Here is a 17,859-nt window from a genome sequence, read left to right on the forward strand (position 1 = left end):
CTTTCTTCTTTCTTTCTTCTTCTTTCTTTCCTTCCTTCCTTCTCTTCCTTCCTTCCTTCCTTCCTTCCTTCCTTCCTTCCCTTCCTTCCTCCTTCCTCTTCTTCTCTTTCTCTTCTCCTCTCTCTTCTCCTCTCTTTCTCTCTCTTTCTCTCTCCCTCTCTCTCTCTCTTTCATTCTGTTCTTTCTATCTTTCTTTCTTTCCTCTCCCCCCAACTCCATTTCTCTCTTTCCCTCTTCATTCTCTGTTTTTTTTTTTTCAGCCAATAACTAGCAAAATAAAATGTTAAAATAGAAATGGGAATTAACAAATGGAATAAGCTGATGACAAAACATACATAACAGTTGTGGTATAAACACCCTGCTCAAAGAACAGATTTTCCATAATATCTGTCAGTTTGCAAGAAGGAAAAAAAGAATGCTTCACAGAGCAGTATAAATAAATAACAGTGTGATGTGTAACTAATATTTTCTAATTTCATAGAGCCACCATCTTGGCAATATTGTGTTGCTAGGAACTAACAAAAACATGTCTTTTTTTTGTTTTGTTTTTAATGGTTCCTTTGTGCCCTGATATTTTTCCAAGTTGGCAGCTGTAAGAAAAACAATGTGATTGGTTAGTTTCAGCCCCTCTCTCTCTCAAGTCTGGAACAGAACAGATAAGAACTTGTGTGTCAGAATACAAAGTTACTCAGCACATCAAAGCTTTTGATGTTTGCTATCCAATCTGGCCGGGCATCTTTGAAGTTCAGTTACTCATACTATAGTCCATCAGTAAGAAATAGCCATTTTCCCTGTGTTAGTTAAAACACTTGATGAATAGGAATGACCATAGCCAAAGCAGCAAGGTGTTGTTTTCAGAGCTGATCTAGGCATTTTTATTTCTGTAGTCCAAAAGAGTGAAAATATTCAATCAAATATAAGGAAGAAAATGGAAAGAAAATTCTACAGTGTAATTGAGTATCCTATTCCTGGAATGTGTTTCTGTATGTTGTTCATCAGTTAAATGTAGTACACAATTTAGTCGTTCTAAAGGCTCTAAAATACTCAACTGCATCATCTTTGTATGCCTATCTAAGTTAGATATTGGTCTATCTAAGTTAGATATTGGTCTTGTTTGTTAAAAAGAATGAAAGTTCTTAAATGCCTTAACCAACATCAACAATTAACTCTTCTGACACAGAAAATGCATTTCCATTCCCCCTTTTTTTTTTCTTGGTCAAGAGGTCAAGTTCACAGCTGGTGTAAATCAGCAGAGTGCCTTTTCAGTTGGTGGACGTCTGCTGATTTACACCAGCAAAGGATGTGGCCCAGGAAGGCTCAGATGAAGGAAATCGCTCCCAGTAACCCATCACAGAGCAGGAAGTGGAACCCAGCCCTGAAACCCTGTCATGTGCTTTAACTACAAATTCATAATTGAACCAGGAAAAGCAGTATGGTTTGTGGTGTAACTCTTATCAGGGTCTTTTGAACTATGCAATGAATTATTTAATTGGCATGGATAAATTCCTTTTACTTGAACAAAATCCAGCTGCAATGTTAAATATTATGGATGTCAAATATTAAAATGATTTTCCTGTGCTACTATTAGCATTCTTTGAAGGAACAGCATCTTTGTTCTAGGAAATAACGCTGTACAATCAGTACACAACTAGTGAATTCTCACATTCTCTACCTTTTACTGAGTAAACCTTAGACAACAAAGCAGAAACTCTCCTCTTTCATCCATTGTGGGTTCTCAAGGAGACCAGTGTTTGTGATTTTTTTTAAGGCTATTCTAAAGGGTCAGTTAGACTACATTTGGTAGCCAAGTAAAAGCTATACAGACAGAAGGAATACTACCACCTTTAATTGGAAATCTGCAGTCTCAACAAATTGCAACAAATCTAAATTTTATTTTTATTGTAAATATGCCCTGAGGTAGCTGTTGGAAAGATGAAAGGCTGATATAAAGGATACAACTGAGTTACAAAGAAAAACGCTGCACAATGGGTAGATCTTATTTTTTCAAGCTTTCCTTCTGTGAGACCCTGTCAAGTAACCATTGAGGATTTTTTTATTAACATCTGTGTATTTAGTGTATGGTATTGAAATTCTTTCTTTTCTCTTTTCTCACGCTTTTGTTACATTCTTAGCTCTATTTCATGCTTTGTTTCTTACCACCAATCTGTTGACCTTTCCCATTAGAAGCATGTGAAATCTGGGAGACAGGTACCAATTCTTAACTATGATAGGAGAGATTGCAGACAGACTGACACATGCACACTCCAACCAGTGAAGGCAGAAACTGAATGACATTATGTGCTGCCCCAAAGATAGGTTTTTGCCTTACTGAAATATGTGAAGCTGTTCATAATATGACTCAGAGTGTTTGGAAGAATTTGTCTAGTCTTGAGTTGCTGTAACACTGTCTGGCCTGGAATATGCTCCAAATATACCTCTTTTTTACATTGGAGCCAGTGGAAATATCAGGAAGAAAAGCTTCTGCTAAAACTCAGGGATTGAGATTGTTGATATTTCTACAGTTAAAAGAGAGACATTAGCACGATAAAGCACTAGGTTATTGTCAAGTCTCCTTTTCTCTAAGAAGGAATGAAAAACATAGAAAAGAGGGTTAACACAAAGGTAGTGGACTATTCTGCTGATTTTATGACCTCAAATCTTTTTATAGCAGGGCATGGATACCCCTCCAGCCAGAGACAGCATTTGCTCTACATGGCCAAAAATGCAGATATTATACATTTCAAAACAGGCAGAAGCAGACTAATGCGAGATAAAGTTAGGAATGAAACAAAGTGGTTTTCCTTGACGTGTTGTCCAAGTTTGTTTTCCCCTGCTAGCCCGTGGGAAGAAGTGAGGAAAGTGATGTCTGTGTAGATACATCTTCAGTGGGTTTAGAAGTCTCGTTCTTGGATGCCAGAGACACGTTGAACTCCCTGTTCTCCAGAGGCTTCCTGCAGGTGGGTTTACCACTCAGGGAGTGAGGGGGAATTGCTTGTAAGAGATCCTTGTAAGAAAGGACAAATATATGCATAGATACAAAAATACTTCTTTAGCAACATGTTAATTATGAATCAATAATGTTTTTAAATTCAGCAGGGAAGTAGTTTTGCTGACAATTGATCTGTCCTTGCAGACATGTTGTACACCCTTTTGAGCATGAAAAGAGGTAGCTCATGGGATGCTGGGCTTTTTTTCTTTTTTAGTTCTTGTAGAGTAATACCCATCTCCCAGGGTAATACTGTTAACAAACTTTTCCTCCTATACAAATGGCTGAAAGGTGTTTCTTGGGATATAGACCAGCAAGGGAAAATCAGCATAGCTCCACAAAGCTGAATTACTGAAGTCTTTGTTTTGATCCAATGGATCTGGTCTGTAAAATGAACCTTTGCTCAACAGAGAATGTGATTTTTACGTTGAAAACTTCATGTAATCCTACAAAGACAAACTCCTGGGAGTTTTTATTTCATGTGCAATATGACTCTTGTATGTTGCTGGGACAGGGGAAAGAATTCTCAGAAGTTCTTCAGTGTAACTGTGAATAAGATCTTTGGACTTTAATTCTTATATGTGTGCAAACTCTAAAATTAGTCATAAAGTCTCATTGTATTCTTAATTATCCAGTTTGCTGCAATGTAGCTGCACACACTGTACAGCCCTGGTGATACTGTTTTTCCACCTCTATCTGCAGTGAAAGTATTTGTGTTTGGACTGTAGAATAGGAAGCTCTGTGATAAATCCACATTTGTCTCTATATTCTATGCTCTACAGCCACTGCTGCTGGTGGCTTGCTGCAACGAGACTCAGAAGCGTGTTGTTTTTGTTTGAGGACATGTGGAGCTCATTGCATGAGCTATCATTTCTAGTTCAGACTTAACCATGGCACTTGTGATTTGAAGGTATTATGCTGTATAGTGTTATTTTATTTCCCAGATTCTCCTTCCAAAGCAAGGAAACTCGTAGGCTGATGTTTTGACAGTAAAGCAAATGTCGATTGCTCTTTTATAAATTCTGACAAGCTACTGTATGTAACGTTTATTTAGTGCTCTGTATGTGTTGCCAGCAACACTAGCTAAATTTCTTCAGCAAAAATAAAAGGGTTCAATCAATCATATGATCTGGGCAACCTGTATTTATATCTCCAGTGTGTCATAACCTAGTGTTGCTTGTCATTTCTTATCTGATCTACAAATATTACAAAAGCAATTTTCTGTCAGACTAAGGCTTGATCACAGTTGACCTCAAACACCTAAGCATATTCACTGGAGAACCTCCAAAGCACCACGAATATTTACGGGTGTTGTTCAATCTCTGCTGTACCCATCAGTATCTAAGAAAATCTACCTGATGTTTTCCAGTTAGGTTCCTTCCACCTTCATCCACCTTTATGTCACTTAGTTTTTGCCAGTTTCTAAATTTTCTGGAGACAAAAATAATGATATCTTTCTGTCTTCAGCTGGGTGGTATATGAGCTTAGAGAGACAGCCACTTTTCTTATCTCGCTCTCGCTCCCTTTCCCTTTTCTCTCTCTTACTAGTTTGGTCTTTGTTATTACAAAATGTATCTTTTTTTGTTATTGTTGTTTGGAAAGTGTACAATGAAAACAGAATGCCAGCTGCATCTTTGCTGAAAGAGCAGCCTTAGTTAGCACAGTAGCTTCGAAGCACACTGGGAAACTGTTGATGCTGCAACCTCTATGACTGTGAGAATATTGCTCTGTGAGTTGTTTTTTATCAGGAACTCATAGCTGTTGGCTGGATGTCTGTGGATTTTTCTGGATTCAAATTTATCCTCCCCTCCCCCCCTTTTCTCCCCAATACCAGATTTATCTTTGAAATGTACTCACAGATGGTATAAATCATTTCTAAATGTCCTCGGTACAATGCAGTTTCTTAGGAATTCCTCTTCTCTTGTTTTGCAAATGTTTTTTTTCTTTGGCATATTGAAGTGACCTTGGTGTGTCTTACAACACTCAATATCGGGAGGCTTTATAAAACTCATATCTCAGAAGTGTCTGACATTACATTACAAGAGGATCTGTAAACCTCCGTGAGATGACGAATGTCTTTTTTAAACAACAGACCAAGACTTCATTTAAATTAGTAACATGGAGATTAGAAGAGCTCTCACAGGCTGTGCTGCAGCCATGCCAGGACTCTAGGAATATCAGTCACATGAAAGCTGTTAAGTTTGAGATGGAAATAAATCAAGGAGCCTGTAAAAACTGTCAGCAGGTCAGGGAAGTTTATGAACTCTTGCTGTATCTAATCATAAATCATAAGAATAAGCTAAAACTGAGAAGAAAAATGTCCTCTTTTGTAATCTAATGCTGTCTGTTAAGGCAATAAAACTCAAATGAAATGCATGCATTGCAATTTTTAGTTGATACTTTACATTATTACCAAAGTGAAGGAAGAGTTTCAAAGTTATAAAAGTGAGACAAATGAGAGGTGGGCCAGTGATGGTTGGCATTTCCAGGCCTGCATCTCCTCCACCTTCCAGAAAGAAAGAGCACTTATCCAGCAAAGCACTTAAGCGTGTGTGTAACTGCAGATACTCAGGCAGACTTAATAATGGCAATGGCATAAATTCATGTGCTTAAGGTAACATGGACACAAGCTCTTTGCTGGGCTGGAGCTTGAAGGATGGGTGCAGTAATCAGTATCGCACTGCTGTACAGCAAGTAAAGGATCAGATGTGGGGTGTAAGTGTGAGCTCCAGTACAAGTAATGAAGTAAAAAGCAGAAATATGTGAGTGTTTGAGCATTGTGGGCAATAATGTAAATAATTTCTGGAGGAGAACAACCATTTAACCTTCCAATTTCTCTCTATTGTCGCTTTCAAACCCCTTATGACCAGCTTGCTTTCTTTTAAAGCCCTCTAGCTCTAGAAACCAGAAGCTGTTATAGGGCAGAATGGCTTTGTCTAGTTTTAGCCTCTTTGTGCCTTAAACTCACAGTCTTTCCATCTGTGTCACTCGGGAAATATTCTGCATCTGTTTAGAGCCCCATTGACTTTAGTGATACTTTCTATAGGGGTGAGGGTTTATCTGTGGGGATTGGATTCCAAGGTGAGGGCCATAGATTGAAAATCTTCCTTGCCTGGCATACTGTTGGAAAGCATTGTGAATGTTTCTGACACTATGGATACTGTTATCCTGCCAATCCATCTCAGAGTATGGTAAGTGTTCACAGTACTTTACAATGGTATGCCAGGCAAGGAAGATTTTACAATCTGAGGCCCTGACCTTGCAACCTGATCCCCACCAACACATCCTTTACCCTGTCTGGAGTACCACTGAAGTCAATAGGACAAGTTGAGGGGTAAAATACTATTCAGAACAAATAAAGGAGGAACTGGGAGGAAAAGCCTGATACTATGTGAACAATGCCTGAAAGAGGGATTCTGCATTTAGCAGAATACAGAAAAGTTTGAGGTTAGGATTTCTTCCTCTGCTTCTTAGCAGGACTGCACACACCGGCCTTGGAACCATCTGGATTGTATTTGCTGCTGAGAAACTTGAAAGAATTATGTGCATGCAATTATAGAGTATGTACATAGATTTTACACCTGAGTGTTCCAACTGATGGTGGCAGAAGTCAGTGTGAAAACGTACTGCTGAGGGAGATACATCAGTGATAAGGAAGTCTTGCCAAGGTTGTAAACTAAGTACAGACTGAACACTATACTACTGTAAAAATCATACAGTTGTTAAGGGCTGATCCAAAGTGAAGCTGAGTCACACTTGTTTAAAGAAGAACATTGTGAATGTTCTGTAGTAACAGACCGAAAATCTTTTACTTGCTCCAAAAATACTGTGTGTGGGTTTTCTGCAGAAGGTAATACTCTCTTGCTGCAGTGTTTATGGGACAGGCAGTGAACCCTGTATTCATAAAGCTGGGGAGCTGCTCCATCTAAGCAAACCGATGAACAGCAACTTGACTACTCCCTGTATTGTCCAATTTTCTCTAACAGTGGACTCAGCAATGAACTGGAAGGTGGATGTAGCCCATGGTGCAGCCATGTGTGCTGTGCCATAGAGAAAGCCCTGGAGCAAAGGTTAGCACCATGGGAGCCTCTGCTGCTCACTACAAAATCCTAGATTTGCATAAGACATTACAGAGCTAGCTTGGTTTTATATGTGCAAGTTAAGGAGTAAAAGCTGTGCTTCAGAAAGAAAACCCTGTATTCAGCCTTCACAGGGTAATAAGGTGAGGAAAATCTCCCACCTTGAGAGGGAACTGCACTTATTTCAAGTCAAACACCTGTACTTCTCATATTTCTGAATACAGAAATAACAGTTCCCCATGGGGTCTGTCCCTGTCACGTTACCTGGCCTACTCCGAGCTGAGCAATCCAACCTCAGGAAAGGCCAAACTCCTACCTCCTGCCATGGGTAATAGAAGGGCAGCAGGCTGCTGGGTCTGGGGATGGAGAGGGGCTTGTGTGGTGTCTTCTCTGGGTCCTTGAGGGAGCACCTCTGCAGAGCAGTAAGGCCTTTTGCAGAGCGGTGCAACTGGCAGGTTAAAGGGGCTCCTCCCACAATTGTTTGCAGAGCAGAGAGCTGATGAAGCCAGGAAAACGGATAGGAGAAAGGGCCGAGGTAGGCTCCCTAAAAATGTTCACCCACATGCCTTTTTTGCTGATGCATATAGGCTCCCATTTGCTTCCCCCTACGCTCGTGCTGACCTCCTCATCTCACTGAGCGCTCAGCCTGCTGTTTGTCCTCCCTGCTTTAAAACCAGCCAGGGGCCTGATTAACCTCATGTATGAATTGCCTGGTGCGGACTAATTACTTGTACTTCCTTCTGTAGCACTGAAAAACATGTTTTATACTTGCCCTCCAGACACAGACAGGACATCAGGATTGGGAAAAGGCTATAAACCAGCTCTTCATTAGTTTCTCTTCATTGTTACTGGGACAGGACCTTATGACTTCACTTCCCCTGAGAGGGGGTTACTGAGACAGAATAAAATGCAGGTGCCCAGGTGCCCATGACATAGTTTTCCCCTGCAACCAACCTGAATAGCTTTCAAGAGGAGAGATCAGAGACTCCAGCTTTTGTAATGTCAGCATCCTTGTTAAACATTTAGCAATCTGAATTCAGCTGCAGTAATGCCTCTAGCTTTTTTGTTCAATGGACACAAATCCTTTAACAGACTTGTAATGATATTAAAGATGAATGAAGTACATACAATATTTAATTCCCTGTCTGTGATCTTTAGTGCAGAGCAGTTTGATCTGAGTGTTTGCTTATTATACCGAAAGTGAAGGTTTAGTAAATAAGAAGGAAAATTCAATGGGTGGGATGGCAGGGAGAGCAGGGATGGGTAGTTTGTGACAACTGGTGAAGGATGGTCTGGAAGGCTGTGGCTGAAGTATAATTCTTACATCTTAGAACCAGAGGCAATGAGAGAGTAAATTGGCAATGGGGGGTTTCCTAACATTCCCATGATCAGGAGGATAAGGAAAAAGGTTATTACATAAATCAAAAGCTTTTCTAAAAGATCAATCAAATGCAGACTCAGGGGACTGGCCTTGGTAGCAAACATCTTTACGTTGTTAGGTCACTCTGCTGAACTGGGTCAGAAGCAAGAGTTTTATTAACTGAAGGCTGTTGAGAAGCAGGTGTGGAACAGATTAACGGTCTGGAGCTCAGCTGGCTGAGAATGGCCAGACACAGAAAGAGACAAAAATTAACCCCAAGCTATTGACCGGGGGTGATATTAGTGTGCAGTGTGGCTGGGAGAGCCATCAGGCATGCCAGGGAGCAAATGGATGGGGAAGTATAAGCAGTCAGCTTCAGTGGTGAGAGCTAGTCACAGCGTGTCCTGACACTGACACTGTCCTGGGTAAGTAGAAGGGAGTAAAGAGCTCATTTTCAGTGTGAAAAGTGGGTATCTATTTGGTGTCCTCCAGGAAACAGGGCCACAAATCAACAGTGTTTGCTGCTTTCAGGAGTTTAAAGGAAAGAACATTATCGTGTTGGTACAGCCTGCTGATTGCACAAAACTGCATGCAGTGGGTTAGGTGAAACTGGGCAGTGTAGTGGCAGTGAAAAATACTGCAAGTAAAGGCAAATAATTGTACATGGGAAGAACTAGCTCATAATTAAACGGCCTGGTATCACTTTCCATGGCTGTGTGAATCCCCTCGTTGCTCATGGGCACTTAGGGCTATCCCTAGGTTGTGGCACACCGCTTCCCACCAGACAGTAACTGCACCTTGGCCTCCTGGGATTTCTGAGGTCCCATTCATGAGAAAAGCCAAAGATAGCAATTCTTTAGCCACATAGTCTTCCCTGTTCCTAAATAGCTTTTTTCTTGCAAAGTTATGCACCCACCTAAGTATTTTTTGAGCCAAGAAAGGGAAACACTGGTTTTTTTTAGAAAAAAGTGCTACATAAGGTCAGAAGGAGCTGCTCCTCGGCACAGGGAGATTCCTCAGTGGTGTTTACTCTTCAGGTAAGACAATGGAGATGATATGAAAGAGTGGAAAGAACTGTTTAATGAGGGTGAATGAAAGGATTTAACTTGTCTTCCTTAGGAAGGAGACAAATAACAGGAAAATATATAGGAAAAAAAGCATATAAATTGTAGTGATCATTGCAACAGGATCTTGTTGAGAGCATTTATTCAGTGAGATTAAAGATTAGAATAGGTTCTTATTTGGCTAATGAATTTGCTAAAAATTATATAATAGCTAAAGGCAAAGATTTAAGATGAAATATGCTGTGTCTGACCTGAGATCTGCTGAACACTGATCCGCTATTAGAGATTCATTGGTTCAAGCTACTGGAAGCAGATGAGCTTCAGATCTAATCCAGTGTGGCAGACAGGGTACTTCTCTACCTCCTAGATTCTGGGTCTGAAACTGTGATGTTCCTGTCTTTCAAATGCTTTCACACCTCAACAATATTACTCATTGCCCGATTGTTCCTTCTTTCCTAATCCAGTTTAACACTGGATTAACACTGCTTTGCATTTTTCCCTAAGATTTTTTTTCCTGCCTCTTAAAGGGCAAATCAATCTAAAGTTAAGTTCTTTTAACAGTGGAAAATGTTTGGTTTTCAGTGTCCAAAGGTATCTTCTGTTGATTTTTATGACATTTCAATTCAAATATGTTAAAACCTCAGTACTTTACACTTAAGAAAGGTCCATTTTATTTATTGACAAATGTAATCTTTGAAATTTGGGGGAAATTGGTTTTTTCCCCAGCAGTTCTGCTGAAAAATCTCTCTCATCATTACAACATATTTCATTATTCAGTAATTATCAATATAAAAATATATTCAGATTAGCTATCAGAGTACAACTGGAAATTATTATTATTTTGCCTGTTGCCGTAACTTCTCAGAAGGATGGGGTAGTTGCATTGCAGAAAGGCCAGTAATTGGGATGAAAGGGAGAAGTGTTATCAGTCATTATGCTTCAGGGCATAATCTGATCACCAGCTGTAGTCAGAAGAGATCACTGTCTCTAGTATTTAACAGGACTAAATTTGTCACATTTTGATGAGGAGGTGAAGAGGAAGGGTATGTCTTTGGCTGATCAAGTATTGAAAACAACATCACTAGCAAAATAATTTTTTGATCTGAATTGAATGTGTGCATACGTTATACATTAGCTACCTGCCAGCTAACCAATTCCACAACTTTGTTCAAATTCACATTTTCTGAGACAGTGTTTATAGTGAGCTTCAGGCAGTGAAGGAGTCTAAGCATATTAGGGGACCAAGCAGCTTGTCGCTCTTGGTGAAACCAGTGGAAGGTCAGTTTTTTGTGAGGTTTTGCAAATGTGAGCAAGATGGTATTTCTGCTTCACTGTCTTTACTGAAAAGATGTTGGTTCAGACAGAAGCAAATTGCAGGCTGCTTCCCTCTTCAGTCAGTAGAAGAAATTTTTCCACTTGAAAACATCTCCAGGGAAATGTAAGTGGAGAAAGAAGTTTATTATTTACTGTTATGTGTGAATTGGATTACTTTTACTTGTAATTAATAGGAACAATATTATCCCAATAATTTAAAAGGGTACCATAGGAAACCCCTAACATTATTAATATTGAGATTGAAGTTCTTTGTCCTATTTTTTTTTTCTCTGAATCAACTTCAACATTTTTCTTTAGTCCATCTCTCCTTGGGAAGGGTGACAATAAAAAACAGTTGGAGGCTTTACCCACTTCTTGAGCTGAGCCTGAACTCCCTCTGAGTTTCGAAGGAGAGTGGATTAACATTTGTGTAACTCACTTCCATGGCAGTGTTACAATTTATGATGGCAAGTGGGAAATACCAGAAGGAAAAACGCTTCTGTGTCAAAACCCAGAAAAGGAGAGCATTTTGCTTCCAGTGCTGGGCTGACTGGGTGAATGACTGGTGTGGGTTAGCACTGACATGAGTGCACCCCCAGGTTCCCAGTTTGGTTTCTTATGCTGGACAGTTGGTTCACATCACTCCACACCAGCTTCAGGGCCCAAGCGAGGGAGGCTGGTGAGTTGAGTGTTGCTAAAGTTTTGGGGAAGATGCAGCCTCTGAGGATGGTACTTAAATTTCAGCTATTGAAGCCTGAAATGAAGGGCATAAGGAAAAAAGGTGAGATGAGGGAGCTTGCCTGGGCTGTGCATGGCATGGGGAACAGAAGCCTGTGTGCAATTCAAATGATCGCTACAGATAGACAAGGATGTGTAAAGAGTAACCAAGCATAAGGTACAAAACACCAGGGAAAGTAGAAGACTGGACAGATTACGGAATGAAATTAAGAGTGCAAAAAAGTGATAAGGAAAGCAAAGGCTGAGAATGAAAGGAAGATTGTACAGGAGGTTAAGACAGATAATGAGAAATGTTTCCAGAGTGTAAGGGCCATGAGGTCAGTGAAGGAGAGCATAAGGCCTCTAAGACATTGCAAAGGTAATTTATTGTCAGAAAACATTTCTAAATGTAATGTATGCTGTGGCTTGATACTCACAAAAGGAGGACAGGGGACAGATGCCACAGGCGGACATAAATTTCCCCAGGGAGGAAGAAGAAATATGGGGAAGGGGGAAGGTGTCAGGGCTGACACAGGACTGCCTTGTGACCTTCAAAGACTGGCAAATAGTGTCAGGATGGGATATTAATTGAGAAAAATAACGTCTTATCATTGTTCCAGCTGAACTGAAGAGACTGAAAGCAAAACCAGTCTGTCATTTTGGGCCACTACGAACCCATCTGAGTTGCTCCTGTACAACATCCTGTGGCCTCAGTGGGAATCAATTTGTCTGGAAACTGAACTTTATTTTGCCAAATGGAGGTGAAAAGACTGTAACATGCTTTTGATGTTGCAGCTAGGTTTAAGTTACTCAATTTATATATGTCTTGTTTTCCTGCAGTCCTGAAATAAGGGAAATACTTAACTGTTGTGGGGAATATGCTTAAGGCAATGATGACTTCCCATGGCACTGATAACAACCAAGGCTTCAAGCCAAGATTTTTTTACTCATTGAGAAGTAACTATGAATATAGGGATGTGTATAGGGAACTTTCTTATGATAGGAAAGTGAGAAATATAACTCTAAGCTTTAGTCAAATTACCTTTAAAATGTTGCATTTTGCTATTTACCTTCTACAGATGTTCCTGGGTACTCACAGAAAAGACGTTTTCTTGAAAAAGCCTGGGGCTTAATTCTTAGCTGGTGTAAGTCAGTAGTGCTGAATGAAAGGAAAATGGAGTTTGATGCAATACTCTGAGTATGTTTATGTGTCATTTTGCTGTTCCTAAGGCCTTTATAAAATCTCCCTATGGTTTCCGGAGCTATTTTCTCAGTCTAGACTAATGAGGCCAGATTCTTTTTTCTCCTAAGGCCTTTCTCAGCTATTGTCTGAAAGTAAAGAATCTCTAAGGATGGGAGTTACTGAATCTGCTTCCTGCACCAGGTATTCTCTCCATTCTGTGCATAAGCCAGAAGATAGGGAGGGTACTGGGAACAGGAGGAATAGGATACAGCTGTGCTTTTTTCTGCTCAGTCATCAGCTGGTATGAAGGTACTTGCTCCAGCAGCACAACACAGAATGCAACAGAATTAAGAGAGCCATAGATGGCTCCTCCTTTTACCTGGGGCAGTTCAGATGAAAGAGAAAGCCAGTCTAGAGCTGATAAGGCAACAGGAATTTTTTCATGTACTTCACTGCAGGTAGGTTGAGTTTGTACCACCAGATCATGTAGCCCTTGCATTGGTGAGTGTTTCTTCCCATGATTATTCCTATTTGCTCCTGTGGGGGTGACATGTGTGAGCTAGTGCGTGCTCACTCATGTGAACAAGAGCGATGTGCTCTGTCCCACAAATAGTTGTGTGATTAGTTATTTCTGTACTGAGAGAAGGTCTAAGTCAGTTCCCTCAGTTGAATGTAGCTCACGATATCCATTCTCAACTTTGGTTACCACTTAATTGTTTGACACAGCTTTTAAATTAGAAGCACATTTTCTTGGAGACCTCTACGAGCATAACCAGTCCCAGCATGCTGAGAACACTCTGACAATCTCCTTTTAAAGCCTTGCTTACTGGTGGTGTGGGCAAACAGAGCAACTGGTAGCTTTTCACTGCTTAATATTAGCATATGTGAGGCCTGAGTTGATTACAGATAGGCTAGTCTATCCCGATAAATCAGGTGGTGCTGGGTCATAGGACCAGGTACTGGAACCTGCTTGTCTATATGGTTAAATTATTAGAGAAAAACAAACAATTCCCTGGCATGGCTGGGGGTTAGCACAGCCCAAAGACTCTTCCCAGTAGGTGTTTTGGATGCACCCACCCTGTTTTGGAGACAGGGAGAGTTTAATGGCATAGATGCAGTCTGTTTCATGCCAGTTGGCCTCAGTGTCAGGGAATGGTCTGAGGTACCTCGAATTTACCAGCAGAGACAAAGCTTTATCTGTCAGTAAACTGCATGGCATAATTTTCAGAGGATGGTACAGAGGACCTGACTTTTATTTCATTCTGCACTTGCACTACTGTCACTTTATCACTTTCAGTAAAGTCATTCCTGGTTTGTTCTGCTACAAAAGAGTGAGAATGTGACTGTGAAAGTAGATTTCCACAGAAATGCCTTGCAGACTAGTGGTTAAAATGTGAATATCCCCTTTGGATGGACGTCCATGAGAAGGGAGAGGTCTGTATCGGGTCTGAGGTGTCTGTTTGCTACGACAAGCTGTACATCTGGAGATGTTCCATTGCAAACAGAAAATTATATAGCCTGTGTTACTTACACAGACACCAGCATGAGATGCTATTGAATCTTACAGTCATTGGAAGGCCTTGAGCCTGCTTTTTGGCTACTTGCTGCTCCAAAGCCCTGGCACCTCTAATTTAAGCCAAGGTGTATCTCTTTGCTGCCGTGACAGGAACCTTGGAAGCCTGAAAAATCCCAACTTGAGTCTTAGGGATGTGCGGCTTCCCAACATGGCCTGCTAGGGCTGGCAGAGATCTGGGAGAACAGCACTCCTGGAAATGATGATTGAGTTGAGCTTCAGAATTTGAGCTTCCAGGGATCACTCAGGCTTGAAGTGTTTCAATCATTCTTAAATAATTTTATTTTTACAGAAATGAGGCATTTCCTGTGGAGTGGAATTTCCAATTTCCAGATAAAAATTACAAACTAAAAGCATAACAACCAAATTATGGCTACTCCTAGTTGGTGTACTAGGCAAGTCACTCAGCAGAGGACAGCAAAGAAGGAACTAGAGAACACTAGACAGTGATTAAAAAAACCTTGCTGGGGACAGTTACGGGTGGGCGGGGGGTGCCTGTTAATGCAACAGAGGAAGCAGACCTAGATGGGCTTCCTGACCCTCCTCTATCTTAAAATTTCCTATGTAATCTCCATAGACATCTCCTTCAGTGCAAATATACTTTGGCCAGTAGCCTTGAGGTTTATTAACACCATGGAAAGTAATTATTGCCTTGTCCACACTCCCCGTGGCGGTTATTGTTTAAGTATTTCCCTTATCCTGGATTGCAGGAAAACAATCCATTACATAAATCTACTGACAAACAGTTATGCTGCAGCAGCTCGAGAAGTGCAATATTCTCTCTGTGCTAATTTCAGTAAAACAGCACGTTTTTGTAAATGAGCTAATCCACAGAAAGTGACAGAATGTTACATTGCAGAGGCCTGGCTGAGCTAATGGTACAAAATGAAAGAATGTTTTCACTGCCTGTCCTCTGAGTTCAGTTGGCATAATAAAATACTGTTTTCCTCAGTAGAATATACGTCCTTCTACTTTGCTTCTCTGTCATAATAAATGACTGGCCTGGAATTAAATGGGTTGTTTCTGGACACAGGATGTTAGTGATGGAAAAGACCTGCTAGATCACCCAGTCCGTGTCTTCCAGTATGATGTCCTTACCCTGCATTTTGTGATGCTCTTTCTAATTTAGTATCAAGAGTCACAGGCAGCCAACCTGCCAGTACTCTCCTTACAGGTCTTTTGCTCAGTTTCAGAGTGTGGACTTGCAAGCAAAAACAGTTGGATTACTGAGGCTTAGTGAAGTGGCCCACTGTAATTATGAGGAAAAAGACATTAACCTGCACCAATAGGAAAATACATCATGTAAGCATAAATTACAGCTGATGTAAATAAGAAGAGACCTCCTCAATCCCACATGTTAACATGGTTTGTTCCACAACTGGGGTGGAATAAAAAGTCTTAAATAGCCTGTAATGCTATCTCAGCTGATGACTGAAAACTGCGGTAACTTAATCACTTCTGCTCGTGGTAGTTGGAAAATTTTGTCTCGTTGTTGGTCTTCCTAGTTTCATCTTAAAATTCCCAGCTATATCCCTGTGCAGCACAGGTAATAATTTCCATTCCTGTGGGGTTAATATGTCTGAAATGTCTGCAGACTGAAAAAATATCTGAGTCATTGTCTCCCCTCGTAGAAGGTACAAGTTCTCTGCTTTGCTGAGTTGTGGCAGACCAGAAAATATCTCTGTCTGTCCTCCCTGCCAATCTGTGCCCAGCAATAGAGCCTTGATTCAGGTCTGAGAAAGGATGACAAATATCACTACTGGCTTGACCATGGCTTACAGCACCTTAAATCAACATTTAACACAGGTTTAAATAATATAATTATTAATAAAGACAGAAATTGACTTTCATCTGGGAATGTATAAGTCTTTTCATCGAATGTCTTATTGCGTGTCGTGAAATCTGCCCTCCTGTACCTCAGTGTACACTATTAGACTTTTGGGTCTAGAGAAGGCCATTGTTAGTGTCTGGTTAGGATGAAAATTCAAAGGTATTTAATACAGAAACCAAATGGAGGAGATTAAATATATGTGAAATAGGTGTGATTTATAACTAAGCTTGAGGTAGAAATGGAAATGGTTTAAACACAACCCAGATAAGATGGAAATCTCTGTCTATTAGAGAATCTCCAATGGATCCAATTCATGGAATGCCACTATTAGGCAAAGAGCACACCAGTGAAATACACACCATATTTCACATTCTCCACCAGATCTGTGTCTGACTGCAGCTGAAGCACTGAGAGAGTGCAGCTCTTCCAGAAGGCAATGAACAGCCTTGCCAGTCTGGGCTGCGAGGCTCCTGGAAATGGAAACCTCTCATCAAAACTTGGGTAGAAGTTTCTACGCATCAGTGTTGCTACTGTTGTCTTTTTTTCCCCTTCTCATTAATATCATGTAACTTTGGAGTGACTCCAGAGAAAATGATAGAAATGTCTCTAGATAAAACTGCTGTAAATGAGAATGAAACCTGGTCCCCATGTGATACTAAAAGGCTCTCTTATTTTCTGACATAACTTTAATTGTAAAGCAGCATGGTCTGGCCAGGCTTAATGGATCTTGATACTAATTTTTAAAGGTTTAATTATCACTATGTGCGTCACTAGCTAGCTGTCTCCAGCAGGATGGCTTTGAAAAAGATGACACGTTTAGATGTCTTTTCTGTGAGGTAACTGAGGATTTTGTCTGTTGTCATTCACTAGTAGAGTTGCCACCAATCTATGTTGGGCTTCATGTTTTAGTACGTTAGGCCCCTAAAAAACTCTTCTGCCTTTTAAAAAGGTCCCTTAACTTGATGTGCCAAGTGTTTTAACCACAATGGAATTAGTGGCTGCTCCTGTCATCTGTAAAGGACTACACTGACCTTTACTTTAGCTTGACCTTTAGTTTTATGCAGACATGTCAGATAACAAGTATTGCAAAAGTTTGTACTCTTTTTTTTTTTTCACTGCTGAGTCTTGGTGTGTTCATTCAAAGCTCCTATGAGGCCAACATGGGACATTTGTTAGAAATAACTGGCTTGATAAACTGATTTTAAAACTACAGCAAATTAAGGAAAAAACTCAAATGCCCTATAAACTTTAAAGGGAGGTGATTACTGCAGTAGTTGAAGTGATTTAGTAGCCATTGGGGAAGTTTCTTTCCTTAAGTTAAACTTGGTGTAACCTCAGTTTTCCTGTATTTAGAAAAGCACTGTGGCAGCAATGAAGGTTGTGAAGCACTTGTGGCAAAGCAGCAATGAGCGCATAGGCATGTCACCCTCTGCTGGGATTCAGGATCTGGCTTTTCTGGATGAAAACTCTTAGCTGTTTCCTGCAGTGAACTTGTTGACCCCAAGTAGGTTTTATTACCTGTGGTATGAGAGGGATCATGCCTGAATGGGCTCTTTTAAAGATCAGAAATTGTAAACCAACCTTCCTATTCCTACAGAAAAGAGCTTATTAAACAGTAGGTTACCAGCAAAGTCAAAGGAGTCTGCTAAGGTACTGTCAGGGGTTTTAATTCGTGCTCTCTTGTGTACTAGCTTCTTTAATTCATGCTCTCTTGTGTACTAGCTTCATTCTAGTCTCACTGGAGTCACTACT

This window comes from Numenius arquata, chromosome 2 (genome assembly GCF_964106895.1).
Source record: "Numenius arquata chromosome 2, bNumArq3.hap1.1, whole genome shotgun sequence".
In the NCBI taxonomy this organism is placed as follows: Eukaryota; Metazoa; Chordata; class Aves; order Charadriiformes; family Scolopacidae; genus Numenius; species Numenius arquata.